The sequence below is a fragment of the Crinia signifera genome, chromosome 6 (assembly GCF_055691185.1).
Source record: "Crinia signifera chromosome 6, ASM5569118v1, whole genome shotgun sequence".
Taxonomy (NCBI): Eukaryota; Metazoa; Chordata; class Amphibia; order Anura; family Myobatrachidae; genus Crinia; species Crinia signifera.
The window spans coordinates 46,691,005-46,710,578 of NC_139222.1; the positions used below are offsets into that span (position 1 = coordinate 46,691,005).

Sequence of the window (19,574 nt, forward strand, 5' to 3'; positions counted from 1 at the left end):
AGGAGTTTAAAGAGAACTCAGAAAGGAATGGGGAGCCAGTGAAGAGATAGACAGAGGGGGGAGGCAGAGGTAGAGTGGCAGGAGAGGAAGATGAGCCTAGCAGCGGCGTTAAGAATGGATTGGAGAGGGGCGAGGTAGGCGAGAGGTAGCCCGGAGAGAAGGATGTTGCAGTAGTCAAGGCGGGAGATGACAAGAGAGTGAATGAGAATTTTGGTTGCGTCAGTGGAGAGGAACGGTCTGATGCGCAAGATGTAGGTAACAAAATTTGTCTCTTCGTCTTACAGTTCCTCAGGGGTTAAGAAAGCAAATACAAAACAAGACAAATATTTGTGTGCCTATATTCATGTGTTCATTTAATGATTAAATTAAATGATACCTAGCAGTTTATTTCAAGCAAAGAGAAACATATATGCAGTTCTAGCCATTGTGCCTTACCTGTTGCATTGAGTCCAGAATAACTAGTTCTTCATACAGTGATCTAAAAAAATGCAAACACAAAAGCATGAAAGAGTTAAAATGTACTGCTATAAAAAATGCTAATGCAAGGTAATGCAAACACTGCCTGCGACAGAGAATAATACTAAAATACCTTGAAAAAGCTGATATACTCAGCGAAACCCGTCGGTGGGCCTGTGTACCCCTCTCTGGCACCTAAGAAATTATGTTACCTACATCTTGGCAGCCTCCTGCACAGCAAAAACCTGCATTGGCGACTTCATTGAAAAACTTACAACACATCTCATCCTGGTAAAGGACACTACCTATTGGGAAGTTCTACAAGGTTCTTAAAATTCCTCCAGCGGCTGGTTGATCTACAAACAATCAACATCTCCGCAAACTAGTGAGGACTACGGACCCAAACCCGGAAATAATCCCAAACCTAAGTGGTGAGACTTACTGTATTATATTTGCCAAAACAAACTGCCAAAAAGTGCCTTTATTTGCACATTTTAAAGGAGGACTGACCATCCTCCAACAAACCAGAGACCAGAAGAGGGTATCAATTACCATATATACTCGAGTATAAGCCTACTTTTTCAGAACATTTTTTATGCTGCAAAAGCCCCCCTCGGCTTATACTCGAGTGAGGGTCCCACTTGAGTCAATGGCAGGTATTCAATGCTGTTTGCGAGTGGTGACAGCGAGCAGAGCTTGCTGCTCGCTGTCACCACTCACCCTGACAGCATTCAACACACCCTCCGCATACGCCAATTCCCCCTCGCTCCGTTTTTTGAGCGAGGGAGAATTGGCGGATGCGGCTCCAGAAGCAGCGAGACTCGCGGCTAAAAACGGCGAGTTTTCTGCAGTAGCCGCGGGTCTCGCTGTTTTGGGGAATTCTCGCCGTCCTGTGACGGCGAGGATTTCCCCAGAACGTTGAATAGAGCGAGCGGCCGGCGCAGGGGTTAAACAGCGAGGATCGCTGGTTTTCTGCAATCCTCGCTGTTTAACCCCCTCGCCGGCCGCTCGCTGCAGCATTGAATACACCCCAATAAGTTTTCACAGTTTTTGTTGTAAAATTAGGTGCCTCGGCTTATATTCGGGTCGACTTATACTCGAGTATATACGGTATCTTTTTAATATCTGTGTTTTTTATTATATGTTTTAATATTGTGTTATTAATAAATGAATTGTTAACAGGCAATCCTATATATGTGTTAATTATATATGTAGTGCTGCCTTTTTTTTATTATTTAGTAATGCAAACACTGCCTGCAACAGAGAATACTACTAAATACAGGTACACATACCTAATTTCCTCTTTATGTCAGTATGAAAGTTCCCACATACTTTACTGTGAATACCGTTTATATATATATATATAAAAAACTACATTCCACTTACCCTTTTTGCTTAAGCAGGTACTTTCTCTAACCACTTTATTTTTCTGAGGTTTTTTTTTCTTGGTCTTGCTTTTATAAAATAGATTTTGCTGATCATGAGTTTTTATTTTTTATTTTCACGGGACAGGAGAGAATGTGATAATCTGTATAATGAGCACATCTGTCACACAAATTTGTTTCCTTCCTGTTTCACACAGCTGCTCCCCCCACAGCCACTTGTTACATAATTTTTGTTAAAACTCACCATCAGAATCTGTCATTTGCATTAAATTGCAAATATAATTACATGGTACACGAGCTGCAGTGAAGTAGAACAAAACACAAAAAAACATGGGCCCTTATTCTGATCGGTGCGGCCCGATCAGAATATGCGGCCGCAACCGTGCAGGCGAATCCCCGCCTTCCATACGGATCGCCACCTGCCGTCCGTACGCGGATATGTGGCGATCCGCATGAAATTGGACGGGGATACGCCTCCTCCGTCTTGGGAGCTGCCCCTGCATTCGATGGTCGCCGAACATCGAATGCAGGGCCGCACGCTCCACCAGGTCCCGCAACACAAGACCACACGGACACTTGTCCGTGTGAAATCATGTATGGGGGCGGGCAGCTGACATCCGGCGATGTCAGATGCCCGCCCCTTACCCACGCGTCACGGCCTCATTACCATGCATACGCCCCGCGTTTGCATGGGAACGCCCATGAAACGGGGGGCGTATGCATAGGGTAATGAGGCTAAGTAGCCCCTCACGCCCCTCTACGCCCCCTGTGCGGCGTATAAAGAATCCGTGCGGCGAAATCGCCTGCACATGCGCAGAGTGACCTCTGCACATGCGCAGACGATCAACATCGGCGGTCCGTCCGCATGCGGGAATATCCGCACCGATCAGAATAAGGGCCATGTTCTGGATTCCAGGCCTCATTTAGCATCTAAGCCACCCTTTACTAGTACACTTGTAGTACATCCAGGGGCTGATTGGGAACTAAGGGTCTCTGGAAAAATTTCTAGAAATGGCCTCATGTGGGCAGTACAAATTCAAATGTATTTGGAACTAACACTAAAATAGGCGGGATTAATACATCATTACACCTGTGTGGAAGACTTTGGTGTCAATATGCTTGGCCTTCTAGTGGCCCCAGACCTTTAAGCTGTTGTGGCAAACCACAAACCTCCACATTTCACACAATACCCCATCTCCCCCCACTGAGACTGAAAATGGAACCCCAAACCTTCATCAAGCAGAAAACTCATTGCCATAATCCCCCAAATATCACAAATATCAGTGAATCCCACAAACACCCCGGTAATTGTTACCCCCCTCCAGATAGCACCCATTAACAGATATCAAAAAGGATATAGAAGGGTGCCCTCTTAGATGAGTATTTGCAGCATTGGGTACTGAGAGCTCTGTGAACCAGCAAAGGTTGTTTGAGTAGGGGACAGGAGGGGGACAGAGCCACTTCTCTGGGCAGGGCCACATCTTAGAAGAAAAAAGTCACAGACTGATAGACGGCCTCACCAATTAGCTGTCCTACCAGGAACCTTTCCTGCAAGGTCTATGGCCAATCTGCCCCTGATTACATCACTCTCTCACCACCATCAGAACAAATCCTATATTATCACAACAAAGTCAGTCACTTTAGTTATACAATACAGTGATCATCCCTGAAACAAATTATCACTCCCGACAGTCACCCATTATTTAAGACAGCATTTAAGGCCTCCATACATTGCAGACAGCATTCTAGATCACTTTGTCGGTTTTTGTACAATACAGAGAGTACTCCACACATTGGGCCTAATTCATAGTTACCTACCCTCCTGCATTCTGCAGGAGACTCCCTGAAATATCAGCAATCTCCCTCTCTCCCTCATTAGTCTAGCGATCTCCCTAGTTCTCCTAGCCCACATTACACTGTTACATTTTTGGGGGAAAAAAGAATCAGAGATATATAGATTTACACTGAATCATCAGCACCATTTCCTAGCACTTTAGCAACTATAGTGTCTCTTACTAACTGCTTTGGGGATCATCTACATTTGGATAAAAGTCATTTGAAAAGATTCCTCTCAGATATAGCAGTAGACCCCCACTCATCTAGGTGCCACATTCACAATCTCTCCATATGTGGAACTAGACACGCCCTCTGGGCGTGACACTCCCCCTCAATGGGGCGCAAAATTTACTACCAACTATAATCTCCCTGAAACTAGTTTTCAAAAGTAGGTAAGTATGGCCTAATTCAGCTTGGGTTGTAGTTTTTGTAGTTTTTATTCATTATCTGAACAACAACTGCATCTTCTGTTGCTCAGCAGTTTCAGCAACCAGGTGTACAGTCTTAGCTACTACACAATGCTACCAGCCAAAGTACCTGTTACTCCATTACTAGCAGTGTGCTTCATCTCTAAGCAGGGGCGGATTGGCCCACCGGGAAACTAATATCTGAGCGGGCCCCCATCACACACACACACACACATACTGGAGAAGGCAGGAAGGGGGTCTTGAAAAAGGTCCAGCATAGGACCGAAACGTCGACCTGTACCCACTGTTATGCACTAAACACTAGTTTGCAGGAATCTATGATCTGCAAACTCTCTTTGTTCTAGGGAATAGGATTGCCACCTAGCAACAGCTGGTGGGTTATGGTGTAAGCCTCCCGACATACGCTGGAATGGTATAGTGAAATAAAATTTTCACTTACCTTACCACAGCCAGGGGAGTAGGGAGCTTAGCTGCTGATGCATGACATGTGCACAGGCAGTGCACATATACTGCAGGTCATGCAGGTGCACTCTAGTCACATGCACCTGCTGTATATAAGGCTAAGCTCCGCCCCCTGAGGTCAGATTTTACAGAAGCTTACAGATGGCAATCCTAAAGTGGAACAAGAGAGAAATACCATTGTATGCAAAGACCATTATATGCAAAAATAAATGTTAACTAGAACATTCATAATGAACATAGATCAGATCTGAGAAACTCTACTGGAAGGAGTAAGAATGAAACTGGGTTGGACTAGGAACCAACAACTGAAATAACTGCCATGCTGTATTGTAGCCAGGCATGTTATAAACTGAGGCAAACTTGTGAGTATAGCAGAGAAGAGGAAATAATTAATTTCTGATCTTTAGGTGACTGCACTTGTTGCTTCTTCTAGGCCTTTGGAGTGCCTTGAATCAAAGGATAAGTTAGGTATATAACCGAACCTTAGAGAGAACAAGCAGCAGACCTAGCAAGGTACTGGGTGGGAAGGGTGGGAGCTGTTGCTAGGTGGCAATCCTATTCCCTAGAACAAAGAGAGTTTGCAGATCATAGATTCCTGCAAACTAGTGTTTGTTCGTCGGGAGGCTTGCCACCTAGCAACAGCTGGTGGGTAGACTACCACACACCTGGTGGTTGCTCTAAGGAACGCAATTCTTTGAGAACCAGAAGGCCTCCAGCAATGTCTAAAGAAAGTCCAAGTGGATGAACAATGTGCAGCTTGCAATACAGGCTGAAATGGTATGCCTCTAGCAGCCATTGAATTAACTGCGTCACAGTGAAGGGGATGGCCTCTGAAGTGGAGTTTCTATTCCAGAACTCTGTATGGTGGAAACTATACACTCCCTGGTCATAAAAAGGTCTGGCAGGATGAAAAATATTCTGGCATGTGAGAGAGAAGTTTGTTTGATGTCTCTCCTTACAGGTACTGTGAGGGGTAAGTAAGTGGATTGGCAATCAACTATACAAAGATCTGGATCTGACTGGTCTCTGACCAGATCACATTCCACCAGAGGTGTGTGCATGGAACTTGTTTTTGTGTGTCCCCGTAGAATAATAAGGAAACCCATTGGCGTAGGGGTCATCCAGGTTCAGATATGTGGTTTGACGAAAACTCAGCCCCTCTGGCTGCAAAGGCAGGGGCTAACAGTGAAGCTAACTTCTTTGAAAGGCCAAAGATATCTGCAGATGGTGGTATAGTGGCCAAGAAGTACAAAAAGGGATTAATGTCCCACCAGGTAGAATGCCATAGCATGGTGGGCTAGCTTGAAAGAATCCTTTAAGTATTCTTATTCTCTGAGGCCTGGGATAAGGAGAGCTAGAGTCAAGCCATATGAGCATATCTTGGCATAAGCCAAACCTGTTTCGAATGTGGTGGCAAGGAAGTCCAGAGTTATGCTAGGCTCGGAAAAGGGGGCCTGAAGAAGGAAGGTTAGAGGACTGTAAGGCTAGAAATTCAATTATGGATTGATATCTGGATCTTATTCTAGGCCTAAAACAGGCAAGGCGTGGAAAAGGCAGAGAGGTTGGGAATGGTCTGCAACCTAGTAATGTTGCAATCCACATACAATGTGGAAGATGTTTCAGTAGGTCTGTGCTGCCCTGGAAGCAGTCTGTAGATGAACCTAGAGGAAGCCCGGAACCTTGTGAAAAAGGTTGATAAAGGGAACAAAACTCTGGAGGGCCAGACAGAGTATGCCAGAAATATTTGGGTATTTTGGACACGTCTGTTTTGATTTTGTGGATGACCCACAACCGCAGAGCCAGAGGGAAAAAGGCATATGAAAGTGGAATGTCAGCCCGCGAAAAAGGACATAGCATCCATGTGGAGAGTCCCTTGATATTTGGATATGAATGTCAGAACTTGTACGTTTGATGGTGTTGCAAACGTATCCACTTGTGGGTGACCCAAGGTCTTTGCAATTCTGAGAAAGATCTCTGGTGTGTTATGGCAGCAGTGGGATCTAAATCTACACCTCCGAAGGAACTGGAGAGTCGCTCAATCCACAGTATGACTGGTTATGTATAAGGAAATGGCTATCTTGTTTAACTCTTCTTGTATGCATGTAGCAAACAGGAGAATGGACCGCTGTACTGCCCACTTCCAGGCATTTATTGCCTGCTGACAGAGAATGCAAGATCAAGTGCCTATTATTCTTTTGAGGTAGATAAACAGTGGTTTTGTTGTCCAGACAGAGCTGAACTAAATTATCCCGTGGGTCTGAGGGAAATACAGAGGATATAGCCAATCTGGCAGCTCTTAGCTCTGAGATTGATATGAGCTTTAGAATCTCAAGCGGTCCACTTCCCTCCTACTGTATTGCACTGGGTGAATGCCCCCCAGCCCATGAGGGATGCATCTGATGTGATGACTATGTCTGGAGTAGGAGGTAGGGGAGATCTGGAATAGGAAATGTTTTCCAACTGTGAATCTCCCTGTTGACTATGGGAGATAGTATCATTTTGTCTGTCCTAATCCTGTCAAATAAGGGATGATAGGAGGTTCTGGAATTGTCTGCATATGAGAGGTACGTGGAGAAAACCCAGGATCTGAGGCTCTCATTTTCCTTATCAGCCTAGCCAAGTCTCTCATTGAAAACTGAGCACCTAAGAAACAGACTTGTATGGCGTTCCACTTGTCTGAGGGAACCGCTATTGATAAAGAAGAGGAATCTATCAAAGACCCCAGAAAGACAACAGATTGGGAAGGTATTAATACAAATTTCTCAAGGTTCTTATGAAAACCTAGATGCCAGAGGAGCGACAGGATAAGATACCTGGGAGAAAAGGGGGACAATTGTTCTGCATGCACTACCAGGAGATTACCTAGGTAGATAATAACAGTGAACCCTTTACTGTCTGAGGTGTGTAATTGCTGCCTTCATGATGCATATGAGTATGTAAGGGGCATTGGACAGTCCGAAATCCATTACAGTCCAGTTGCATGGAACGTCTTTCCACAGGGAACTTAGCAGCCTCCTATGATTTGGATGTTCCAGTATCATGTTCAATGCCTCCTTCGGGTCTGTTTAGCTACAATGTTTAGCTTGGACCAGCCTAAAGGGTATATCTGCTAAACCCTCCATATGGAAAGACCAAGGTTTCATATATATTCAGTACTGGCCTATATGAAAGGTCCTGTTTCCTTACAGGGAAATGGTAGCTGACCCAACCTATTTGCAATTGTCTGCCGACTCGATCTAGCCCTGTTAAAGGGCCAGGGACATTATTTATCCAGCATCCAGAACTAGTGTTCCCTGGATGGGAGCATATCTGGTTAGGAAAAGGAACAAGGGGAATATGCCCCTCCTCCCACCTGTACATGGTAGTCCGCCTACAGGAGGCCAATGCTCTGGAAAGACAGGGAGGAATCCTCTGTCTTTATTAGGATGATATTCACCTCACCTCTCGTGACCTGTGTCTGGGAGAAGCCTCCTCTGAGCACTCTGTGGCTGTCACATTGCTCTAGGTTTAAACTGCTGGCTCTAACAGAATGACCCTCCTAGCAAACAGGCCCCTTGAAGGGCTGGGGACTTTAGCAGAACTTAGATTTGTGTATGAAGTCAGGACTGAAAGATCAGAATTAGGTTTGGGACATCCACTGATGCAGGAGCTACATTACTGAGATCTGCACTTGCTTGCTGGCAGTTCTGCAGGCATTTGAAATAGAATTAAAGACCTGGCCAATCATCAGGGTAGCTCTATTAACAGCTTTCAATAGGGCCATTTGGAAGCAGGGAATCTAGGGAGTTCGCTGGAACCCTTTTTACTCTGCCTTATCCAGGGCAAATAATACTGGCCCACAGTGTCAGTTACTATGAACTTTATTTATTTTTATTTATTTATTTTTTGCAGCACTTTTCCCCCCACTTGTGCTGAGAAAGCAGAGTCAATCTCTAGGGTAAAAAGGGCAGGGATTTCAGGAATGCCCAGGTGTTACAGAGAACAATCTGTCCTCCTTAATGAGGGGCTGCAAAAGCCAGCTGGGTGAATTACTACACCTCAAGCACTTGTTCAGGGCAGAGTGTGCTGTGAATAGCATAAATGGGGCATTTCACTTGCCAATGCCACTCAGGTCATTTGCAAATCACTATATTCACCCCTGTGAGAGGATTCACTGGATTTTGTTACATCCTCCAACTCCCAAGCCACTCCCTGTGAGTTAGCTGGGGACTGTGTACTGTGGTGACTATTCCCTTTTCTGCGCACTAGTCCATGTTATGAGCTTGTTGTTGAGCATACTGCCAGTGACAGGCAGGAAAATGTGCTGGCCATGGGCAAGAGAGGGTGGTCTGTTACAGACCTCTCAGGTATTCCTACTGCAGGCAATACCTGGTAAAGAGATGTTATTTCCTGAAAAGGCATCTCTTGAAGAAACATGTACTGTTGTTTGTTTATTTTTGTGCCTTTCCACAACACTGTGAGAATAGGCAAGGGGAGGAGGAGACTCTGCCTGTCTGGGCTCTCCTTTCTCCTTTTACAGACCTCTCAGGTATTCCTACTGCAGGCAATACCTGGTAAAGAGATGTTATTGCCTGAACAGGCATCTCTTGAAGAAACTCTGCCTGACTGGGCTCTCCTTTCTCCACAGAAACTTCCCTGCTGTCTTCCGACCTGACAGGGTTAAATAACTTTCTCCTCTTAAATAATACCTCATTCTGGGGTGGATTTATCAATGTGTGGCAAATGGTCGTTATGGGCGCAGGTATTTTTCGCCACTTTTGCGCAGCGAAGCGTACCTGTTTCATGCCCTTATTTATGAATATGTGTGCGCACGTTATGGGAGTGCGTTATCACTGACCTGTGGTGATACGCCTCCTCCCATAACGAAGGGTGATCCTCCGTCCGGCGGTGTCTTCTGCGCATGCGCCGGATACCTTGGTCTCGCGTTGTGTATCCGGCACATGCGCAGTTTTCCGCTTGCTGATCTCCGGCGTCTGCAAATTCAAACTGCGCATGCGCCGGGTAATGTTAGCCGGGGATGTTGTGTACCCGGCGCATGCGCAGTTTGAATTTGCAGACGCCGGAGATCAGCAAGCGGCAGGAGAGACCTGCAGCGCCAGATATTTCTGGCGATAAGGACAGCGCCTCAGAGGCGCATAAAGAACGTTGATAAATCAGGTATGCAATAAGCGCCCTGTACTGAAAAAAGTACATGCGCTATCTCTCCGCCCCCGCACCGCCGCCGATATTTTACCTGTCAAGCAGGTTTGATAAATGAGGGGAAGCGCTATCCCCTGCTTTAGCGCAGGGGGATAGCGCAAAACCCCCTCTGCGCACAATCGTAAATCTACCCCTCTGTGAGGAAGAGGAGGTATAAGCAGCCACAGCCATGTAATGTTTGGAGGGCCGTTTGTTTTGCTGAAGGATGGGGATTTTATTAGTCTGTCTGTAGCAGACACAGACACAGCTTCCTCCTTCCTTCAGCGCTGAGGTAAAATCTGACCTCAGGGGGCGGAGCTTAGCCTTATATACAGCAGGTGCATGTGACTAGAGTGCACCTGCATGACCTGCAGTATATGTGCACTGCCTGTGCACATGTCATGCATCAGCAGCTAAGCTCCCTACTCCCCTGGCTGTGGTAAGGTAAGTGAAAATTTTATTTCACTATACCATTCCAGCATATGTCGGGAGGCTTACACCATAACCCACCAGCTGTTGCTAGGTGGCAAGCCTCCCGACGAACAAATAAGGTGACTGAGTAAAAAAGCTACAAGCAAGTCCAGTGAGTGTCTGCATTTTTTTCTTGTGGATATGGAAGCCCCTGGAGTGTGGTAGCTTTCTGGCATTGGCACCCTGGCTGTTGGCATAAAGAGTGGGGGTCCCGGCACTCCAGCAATAGTTATGCAACAACTTAGGTGCTCTTCTGTCCCGTGAGGGAAATGTACCAACAATAGTAAAGAAGTCACTCTAAGATTTTTAAACTGCACGGTGGCAGTAATCAATGAAGAGGCAAATAGACACACAAGTAGTGCAAATCGACGTTTCTGGCTGGTAGCCCTTTATCAAGCCTTGATAAAGGGCTACCCGCCCGAAACGTCGATTTGCACTACTCTTGTGTCTATTTGCCTCTTCATTGATTACTGACGCCGTGCAGTTTAAAAATCTTAGAGTGACTTCTTTACTAGTGTTGGTATATATATATATATATATATATATATATATATATATATATATATTGGCAGCATTGAGTGATATACATGTATATGCAGTAAAAATTAACCACCAGCCTCTGAGTGCCGCTGCTTGTTTTATGCGCAGGCATACACAATGCAGCATACCTGGCTGCAACTGTTCGCAGACTGACTTCCACCCATTACATTAAATGGGGTGTGTGTGTCCCATTTACGGGCACACAAGTTATGATAGAGCACGGGACCACAGCCTGAGGGAGCACGTCAGTGTAATAGAGCACAGGCCACAGGATGAGGGAGTGAGTCAGTGTGATAGAGCGCAGGCCGTGGGGTGATGGAGTGCGTCAGTGTGATAGAGCGCAGGGTGAGGGAGTGCATCAGTGTGATAGAGCGCAGGGTGAGGGAGTGTTACAGTGTGACAAAGCGCAGGCCACAGGTTGAGGGAGTGCGCCAGTGTAATAGAGCACAAGCCGCAGGTTTAAGGAGTGCATCAGTGTGATAAAGCACAGGCCGCAGGGTGAGGGAGTGCGCCAGTGTGATAGAGCGCAGGCTGCAAAAAATAGGGCTGCTTACTGAAATTTCCTTGGCGGATTTTTCATCCTATTCTAACCCTCCCTCCCTGCTCCCCAGCAATCCATTAATGGGCACAGTTTATGTTCCAGCATGGGTAATGGGGGCCCGCACAGATATTAGTGTATGCCCACGTGACATCCCAGCAGCAGCTCGTAGGAATGGCTGGATGGATCCGATGGGCGGTGGCAGCAGGACCAGGCAGCTTGGCAATATACTAAACAGCAGCCAGCAGGTGACGATATGACTCTGAGGGCGGCCACAGGAGGGTAAACATGGCACTGGCAAAAGTAATAATTTGTGGCCTCAGTGAAATATATATATATATATATATATATATATATGTATATATATATACACCCTGCATACCCCCTCCCACCCTGCTTCCCCCTCCCTACCTGAATCCTCTGTCACCCCACATCCTACACTACCCTGCGTCCCCCCTCCCTGTATCCTCTGCCGCCATGCAACCAATGCCACTCTGCGTCTTCCCTCCCTGCATCCTCCACCACTTTGCGACTCCCCTCCCTGCATCCTCTGCCACTCTGCGTTCCCCCTCCTACCCTGCATCCTGTGCCACCATGCCCCCCTCACACTCTGCGTCCTGTGCCACCCTGTGTACGTCCTCCCTCACTTTGTCCTCAGCCACCCTGCTTCTCCCCTCCCAGCATTCTACGCCACCCTGCGTCCCCCATGCTCACTGAAATAGGCCACGCCCCAAAAATGTGGGTGCGCCTCCGGCGCGCAACATTCCCTCCCCCCCCCCTCCCCGCATTGATGCTGCTTCAAGATATTTCCCCGGGCTGGTTTTAATTCCCAATCCGCCCCTGTCTCTAAGTTATCCATTAATATTAGTCCTGCACTCAGTGCTTTTCCATTCCAAGCTCGGTGATAACACTAACTAGTTGCAGTATCTGGTTCACAGCCAGACAATACCACAGCCTGCTTATTTGAGCCTAGCGGCTCCTGATTGGCCGTTAAGTGCTGCTAGGTGGCCACTAGTGCTATTTGGGGGGAGGCGCTAAAGGATGTAAACAAACTCATCCTGCGTCTCTTCTGTGTTCGTGATGGCTCGGGTCCAGGGCCGGTGCAAGGCACCGGAGCGCCCCAGGCGAGTCAGGCTGGGGGCGCCCCGGTGCCGGAGGGGGGGGGGGGGTAGGGGTACCTGTCGTTCGGCGCTCTCTCTAATCAAATCTGGCGGCGGAGGCAGCGGGGGTCCCTGCAGTCTATTAAAAATCACGAGCGCTATCCGCCGGGCTATGCGGAAGCGCTTCTAGTGTGAAAACACTGGCAGCACGCTGATTGGCTGAGATCAGCGTGCGCCGTGCTGCCAGAGTTTTCACACTAGAAGCGCTTCCGCATAGCCCGGCGGATAGCGCTCGTGATTTTTAATAGACTGCAGGGACCCCCGCTGCCTCCGCCGCCAGATTTAAATAGACAGGTACAGGTACCCGGGCGGCATTTTCCGCCCTCCAGTGGCCGGCGCCCTAGGCAAATGCCTAGGTTTGCCTAGTGGTGGCGCCGGCCCTGCTCGGGTCCATGCGTTTTCTTTTCCAAGTACGGTGGATGCCTACAGGGAAAGAAGAGGACGCAATCCACGCCTAGGAGTAAGTTTGATTTGCCTCCACAGGTACCCTTAAACAGTGCCAGATTAAGGACCACATAGGCCTGGAGCTGAAATTCATGAAGGGCCTATTTTGTGTGAACAAAAGGGGTGTGACCAGAATCACAGGTGTACGAATAGTGATGTGGATGGCATAACCAGTGCTTTGCGGAATGGTCTGTACAGGAGGTGTAACTAGCACCATGATGGTCATAGATACCACTTAGCTTCAGCCACCTCAATGTCCCTCCCCTCTTCATACACACACATATTGCTCCCACATGCACATGTATTGCTTCCTGTGATGCATTATCTTACCCACCACACTGTTCAATACCTGTTGCCCATCAAGCAATTCTGTATACAGAACCTCTTACCTACTACTACTCAGATACCATTCACCATCACTCCATGACCCAATACCACAGCCACTGAAATACCCCTCACTCACCATCAATCCCTATCCCCATATTTAAACATCTGTAATTTCTCTTACCACCACTGCTTGACCCTGTAACTGAAATACTCCTTAATCCCCATCATTTGTTACATCTGAATGTTCTGTATTGTTCTCCCCCCTCCTCCTATACATATATCAATTACACTAACCTTCCTCCTTCATCTGTATGTCCTGCATTGTGCTACCCCCCTCACCTGTATGTCTTGCACCCTCACCTGTATGTCCTGCATTGTGCTACCCCCCTCACTTGTATGTCATGCACCCTCACCTGTATGTCCTGCATTGTGCTACCCCCTCACTTGTATGTCCTGCACCCACACCTGTATGTCCTGCATTGTGCTACCACCTGATCTGTATGTCCTGCACCCACACCTGTATGTCCTGCATTGTGCTACCACCTGATCTGTATGTCCTGCACCCACACCTGTATGTCCTGCATTGTGCTACCACCTGATTTGTATGTCCTGCACCCACACCTGTATGTCCTGCATTGTGCTACCACCTGATCTGTATGTCCTGCACCCACACCTGTATGTCCTGCATTGTGCTACCCCCTCACTTGTATGTCTTGCACCCTCACCTGTATGTCCTGCATTGTGCTACCCCCCTCACCTGTATGTCATGCTCCCTCACCTGTATGTCCTGCATTGTGCTACCCCCCTCACCTGTATGTCCTGCATTGTGCTACCCCCTCACCTGTATGTCCTGCACCCACACCTGTATGTCCTGCATTGTGCTACCCCCCTCACCTGTATGTCATGCACCCTCACCTGTATGTCCTGCATTGTGCTACCCCCCTCACCTGTATGTCCTGCATTGTGCTACCCCCCTCACCTGTATGTCCTGCATTGTGCTACCACCTGATCTGTATGTCCTGCACCCACACCTGTATGTCCTGCATTGTGCTACCACCTGATCTGTATGTCCTGCACCCACACCTGTATGTCCTGCATTGTGCTACCACCTGATTTGTATGTCCTGCACCCACACCTGTATGTCCTGCATTGTGCTACCACCTGATCTGTATGTACTGTGTTGTGTCCCCAATAGAAAGGGGGAAAAACTGCACAACATAGTGTTGGTAAATTTCTGCCTATTGATAAATTGGAATGGAGTCTTCTCTTTATACAAATAAAACAATATTTATTATCCTGAACCTACATAAAATTCACACAGACATATCTAAAACACATAAATACCAAAGTCCTTTTAAGCTAAATTGGCATATTCATATGGGATGTAAATGGTTTCATCAGTTATACTGTAAAGCCCCGTACACACGGGGGAGATATATTGCTCAGCCATATATTGCTAGCAATATATGGCTGAGCAATATATTGCTCAGTTTCTCCTTTTCATCAGCGACCAGAGATGGTCGCTGATGAAAGGGAACCTCTGCCGGGCGGTGCCGCAGAGGGGCTGAAAACGGGAGCGCACACCCGGCGATTTATCGTGGGGGCACACTCCCATCTTTGGCAATTTATAGCGATTTCAGCCCCTATAGCCCCTGTGTGTACACAGCTTAACAGTTCCTACAAAAAATCCACTATACTGCAGATGAATATATGATAAGTTACCAGACCACGTTTGGTTCATTAGTAGGAGACTCTCAGATGGAAATAATCTCTTAAATTAGCAAATTCAGTTTTTGGCCAGACGCATCAGCACCTGACATGCTGGAGGATTGTTGCCCTTGTCTTCGACACATCTCTGGCAGTAGCAGCGCCCTACAAGCATGAATCTCCTATAAATGAACTAAACATGGTCTGTTAATTTATCCTATATTATTTAACTGCAGCATACTGTATATAAATGGATTTTTTCTATGATCTGTATAATTTTCCTACAGCTGGTGAAACATTTACATCCTATACAGAGCCGGATTAACAATGGGCCTAATGGAGCTTTAGCTCCAGGCCCACTCTCCAAATAGGCCCATTTTGTAGCTGATGGTCAGGGCTTTCCAACGAGACCAGCCCCACGTCGCTAGCCCCCCAGGAACCGGAGATACCGCCAGGCAAACCTGGAACTCTTTCCCTATAGGATAACATGGGACCCGCTAATTCCGACCTCCACCCGGTTCCAACGGCTGCCAGTTCCCCCTACAGCATCACAGAAACTCAGGGCCGGTGCAAGGGTTCTTGGCACCCTAGGCAGAACGTCTGCCAACGCCCCCCCCTCCTCCACTCTTCACCATATTACTCGTTTTCTTGTAAGTCATGTGAAAGTGCATGGACTTAATAAATCCCATATATTAAAGGTTTAGATTTATTAAACCGCCACATGTATACACACAGCCATACCCTGCCTCTGTCATCCGTTTACTGCCTCAATACATACATACATACATCCACACACATATACATACATACATACAAATAAACCCCCACCCCCAGGCAGCCAGTACTACGAATACCACACCCCCACATCAAATGAGCATCTTACCGTGGTCATGGGGGGGGGGGAGGTAACTGCTCCCTGCCGCTTCTACTAGCTCATGATACAACTGAGCTTGCCGGGATGACACACTGCTGCTGGGAGGGAAGGGGGCACTGCTCCCTGTTGGTTCTGCAGCTTCCGACTCCGCAGCGACGATGTTCGATGCTGACTCTGAGGGGCGGGGGCAGCTGGTAAGGGATGACGAGTGGATGGGTGCCGGGCGGCTGCTGCCTGATTGCAGCGGTGTAGCTAGGTGCCATGGTGCCCGGAGCAAGGCCATATTTCGCGTGCAGACCACCCAAACAGAACACTGGTCACGCTCCCACATTATTAGGTGCTGGCCACCACCCCTATTATTGCGCATAATAGGCCCTTGATAATTTTCAGCTCCAGGCCCATTTAGACCTTAATCTGGCTCTGATCCTATATGAATAAGCCAATTTAGCTTAAAAGGGTTTTGCGTTATGTGTTTTTATATATGGCTATATAAATTATGTGTAGGTTTTATATGTGTTGATATAAATATTGTTTTAATTGTATAAAGAGAATACTCCTGTAAGTTTCTTAAGAAGCAGAACTATACCAAGAATATTTAGCAGTTTCCCCTTTTCATTGTGTTTTGTGTAATGTCAGTCAATCTAATAGCTGCCTACAGTCTAAGTTGTTACAATATAACAATTGTATCATATAAGAGGAGTATATTCTATAGTAACAGGAATAAATGCTACTAGTGAGGGGTAACGGTTTGCTCTTGATTGTTGCGTCGTCCCCCCCCCCCCCCCCCCATGTCCATTATTATGTTGTCACCCTGTGTGTCCATTATTTGTAATCCCCGTGCCCAATACTATGTGCCTCCCTCTGTGTCCACTATTATTTTGTCATACCCTGTGTCCCTTACAGTATCTCCAATATCCATTAATATGACCCCTTCCAGGCCATGCCCATCAAGTTTCCTCCCTCTGTGTCCTTTATAATGCCCTCAACCCCATTCTAATGTTTTCCTACACCACTGTATCCATTATGGTGTTTTTCTTAGGGCCGGCGCCACCACTAGGCAGGTCCAGGCATTTGCCTAGGGCGCCGGCCACTGGAGGGCGGTAGTGAGCTGGAAAGCTCTACCACCGCATCAGCAGAGGAGCAGGACAGAGAGCCGGAGGAAGGGGCAGGAGCAGGTGTTCGGTAAGTGATTTCTCCCTCCCTCTCCCCCCCAGCAGCACAGTGGCCACATCGCGCACCACTTCTACCCCCCCCCACCGGTGGCCGGTAAGCCACATCGCGGACACACCTTCCACCCTGCCCAGCAGACACACTGCGCACAACCCCCCCGGGTAGCCACATCGCGGACACACCTTCCGCCCTGCCCGGCAGACACACTGCGCACAACCCCCCCGGGTAGCCACATCGCGGACACACCTTCCGCCCTGCCCGGCAGACACACTGCGCACAACCCCCCCGGGTAGCCACATCGCGGACACACCTTCCGCCCTGCCCGGCAGACACACTGCGCACAACCCCCCCGGGTAGCCACATCGCGGACACACCTTCCGCCCTGCCCGGCAGACACACTGCGCACAACCCCCCCGGGTAGCCACATCGTGGACACACCTTCCGCCCTGCCCGGCAGACACACTGCGCACAACCCCCCCGGGTAGCCACACCATGCGAAAACCACACCCCCCCGGCGGCCAGATACGTCATGCAGCCCCCCCCAGCAGTTGAGCGCCAGGGCACCCCTCCCGCCTGGGGCGCTCCGGTGTCTAGCACCGGCCCTGGTTTTTCTCCTTTGTTTTATCGGCCCTGAAGATCACTCACCTTTTTCTCTCTTCCTCTGACTCAGCTCATCCAGGCTTACACCATCCACTGTCTCTACCCTTCCCTCCAGAAGATGAGAGGAAGGTCAGGCGCTGGCAGATATAAAGAATCAAGAAGGATTCCGGAAGTCAGTAGGAATCCCTGGTGCCTCCTGTCTGCAGTCAGTGCATCCATTCCCATGGTTTTCAGCAGCACCTACGCAGAGCCCTGCGCGGTGGCGCCTTTATGTCATCATCATGCGGCGCAATGTCAATTGGTGCTGAGAAGAAGAGGGAGTCAGGGAGGTGCACTATGCAGCACAGGGAGGGGCTTGTGAAGCCTTCCACTGCGCTGCAATTTGATCTTATGTCATTGATTGTCCATTCACAGGGACTATGAGGTTAGCTGAGCTCTGGGTGCGTGAGGCTTGAATGGTGCGGTGGGCCTATTTTCATGGGCTGATTGGAGCTGCAGCTCCACCCGGCCCTGCCCGATACAGTAGTAAGGCACTGTGTGCGGCGTTGCCGCCGATCGGAGACCCGGGGCTGGACTCATTTTTTTTATTTACATGGCATCCGTGGAACAACCATGATTTTAGAAGACTTGTGGCGAAGGCGGGGCAGTGGACAGTAACGCTGCTCAGAGAGCCTGGGAGAGAAGAGAACAGAGGGAGGGAAAAGGCGGGGCCACTATCTCTGACTGCGGCCACTGCCAGTGACAGTCGGAGGAGGTAGGGCCACACAGGGACTGGGCTGAGCCTGGCAGTGACGCCCCACCTGCCGCTGAGCGGCTGAGCCCAGTGAGTCTGAGGTGAGCTGCTGCAGCCTCTCTATATTTGTATTGCTAACTTGTGTGCATCTTTCGGCCTCACTAGTGTCGGCCTCCCGGGAAAGTTCCCGGTAGATATAATGGCCAATCCGCCCCTGACCCCAGTAACGTATTGCCTCTGTATGGTTATCGGCTCATAGCTGTTTATGCACTGCATCTGTAACAACGGTCTTTCTTAATCATTGCATACCATTTCTGCCATACGTTACTCTCTGCCAGTGGACAAGTACAATCTTCATTGTATCATCTGCTTAAATAAAACTGATTGTACTTTTATCACTGCCTGCTTCCTGCCTCTGGGTGCACTACAGTGCTATTTATGTACAAGGGTCTACTCAAGCCTCCTGATTCATACATCGGTCCGAGCCCATGCCTGAGGCCTTCGTCACTTTGACTCAGACCCCAGGCGTGACAAGACCCATGGAGTGTAGTGTTTGTATGAGAAAAGTGTCAAACACAGCAGAAAGATTTAGAACAGTGGTTCCCACCCTGGGGTACTAGTACCCCTGGGGGTACTTTGCAGACCAGTTGGGGGTACTTGAAAATAATATTGGTAATGGCGGACGATGAAAAGGTCTTTTGATGGCTGAAGAAGACCCATTGCCATGGAGACAAACCATGTTGTGTCATATGCCTGACCAGCAATCCACTGGGAGCTTCCCATGCTGCCTTCAGACGTCAGCAGTCATCTGCCCAGCACTGACAAAGGTGGAGGAAGCAGCGGCATTAATCCTACTGGTGTTAGCGGGAATCCTGGAGGTAATACACAACCAGTGTCTAGACACAGAAGGGCATGATTCCTTGCTGTATACTACTCCTCTGCTCCTCCATAATATAAGGACATGCATAAGGATCCCGCATACCGCTAAGTACTGTCCATATTTCAAAATGAGAGGAGGGGGTACTTATCAATGAAAAGCCTAAACAAGGGGTACGGGAGAGAAAAAAGGTTGGGAACCACTGATTTAGAAGAATAAGTAGTGAGTAATGGCCTTTAGACTTAGCAGTTACCAGATCATTAATCACTTTAGTCAGTGCTGTCTCAGTGGAGTGTTGGGAACGAAAGCCTGACTGAAGTGGGTCTAATAGGGTGTGAGAGTTAAGAAAGTGTGAGAGGTCAGAGGAGACAAGTCTCTCAAGTAGCTT

At 48.2% G+C, this 19,574-nt stretch overlaps 1 protein-coding gene across 1 annotated transcript in view; it reads right to left on the reverse strand.

The window, feature by feature from the left end:
• SLC43A3 (solute carrier family 43 member 3) overlaps window positions 1-1,961 on the reverse strand; it is a 67,212-nt gene extending 65,251 nt beyond the window's left edge. The window contains exons 1-2 of the mRNA XM_083146109.1: window positions 1,843-1,961; window positions 436-478 (exon numbers count right to left, since the gene is read on the reverse strand). The gene's annotated coding sequence lies outside the window, so the exon portion shown is untranslated. The remainder of the gene's footprint in view (window positions 1-435; window positions 479-1,842) is intronic.
• Window positions 1,962-19,574: the final 17,613 nt, after the last annotated feature.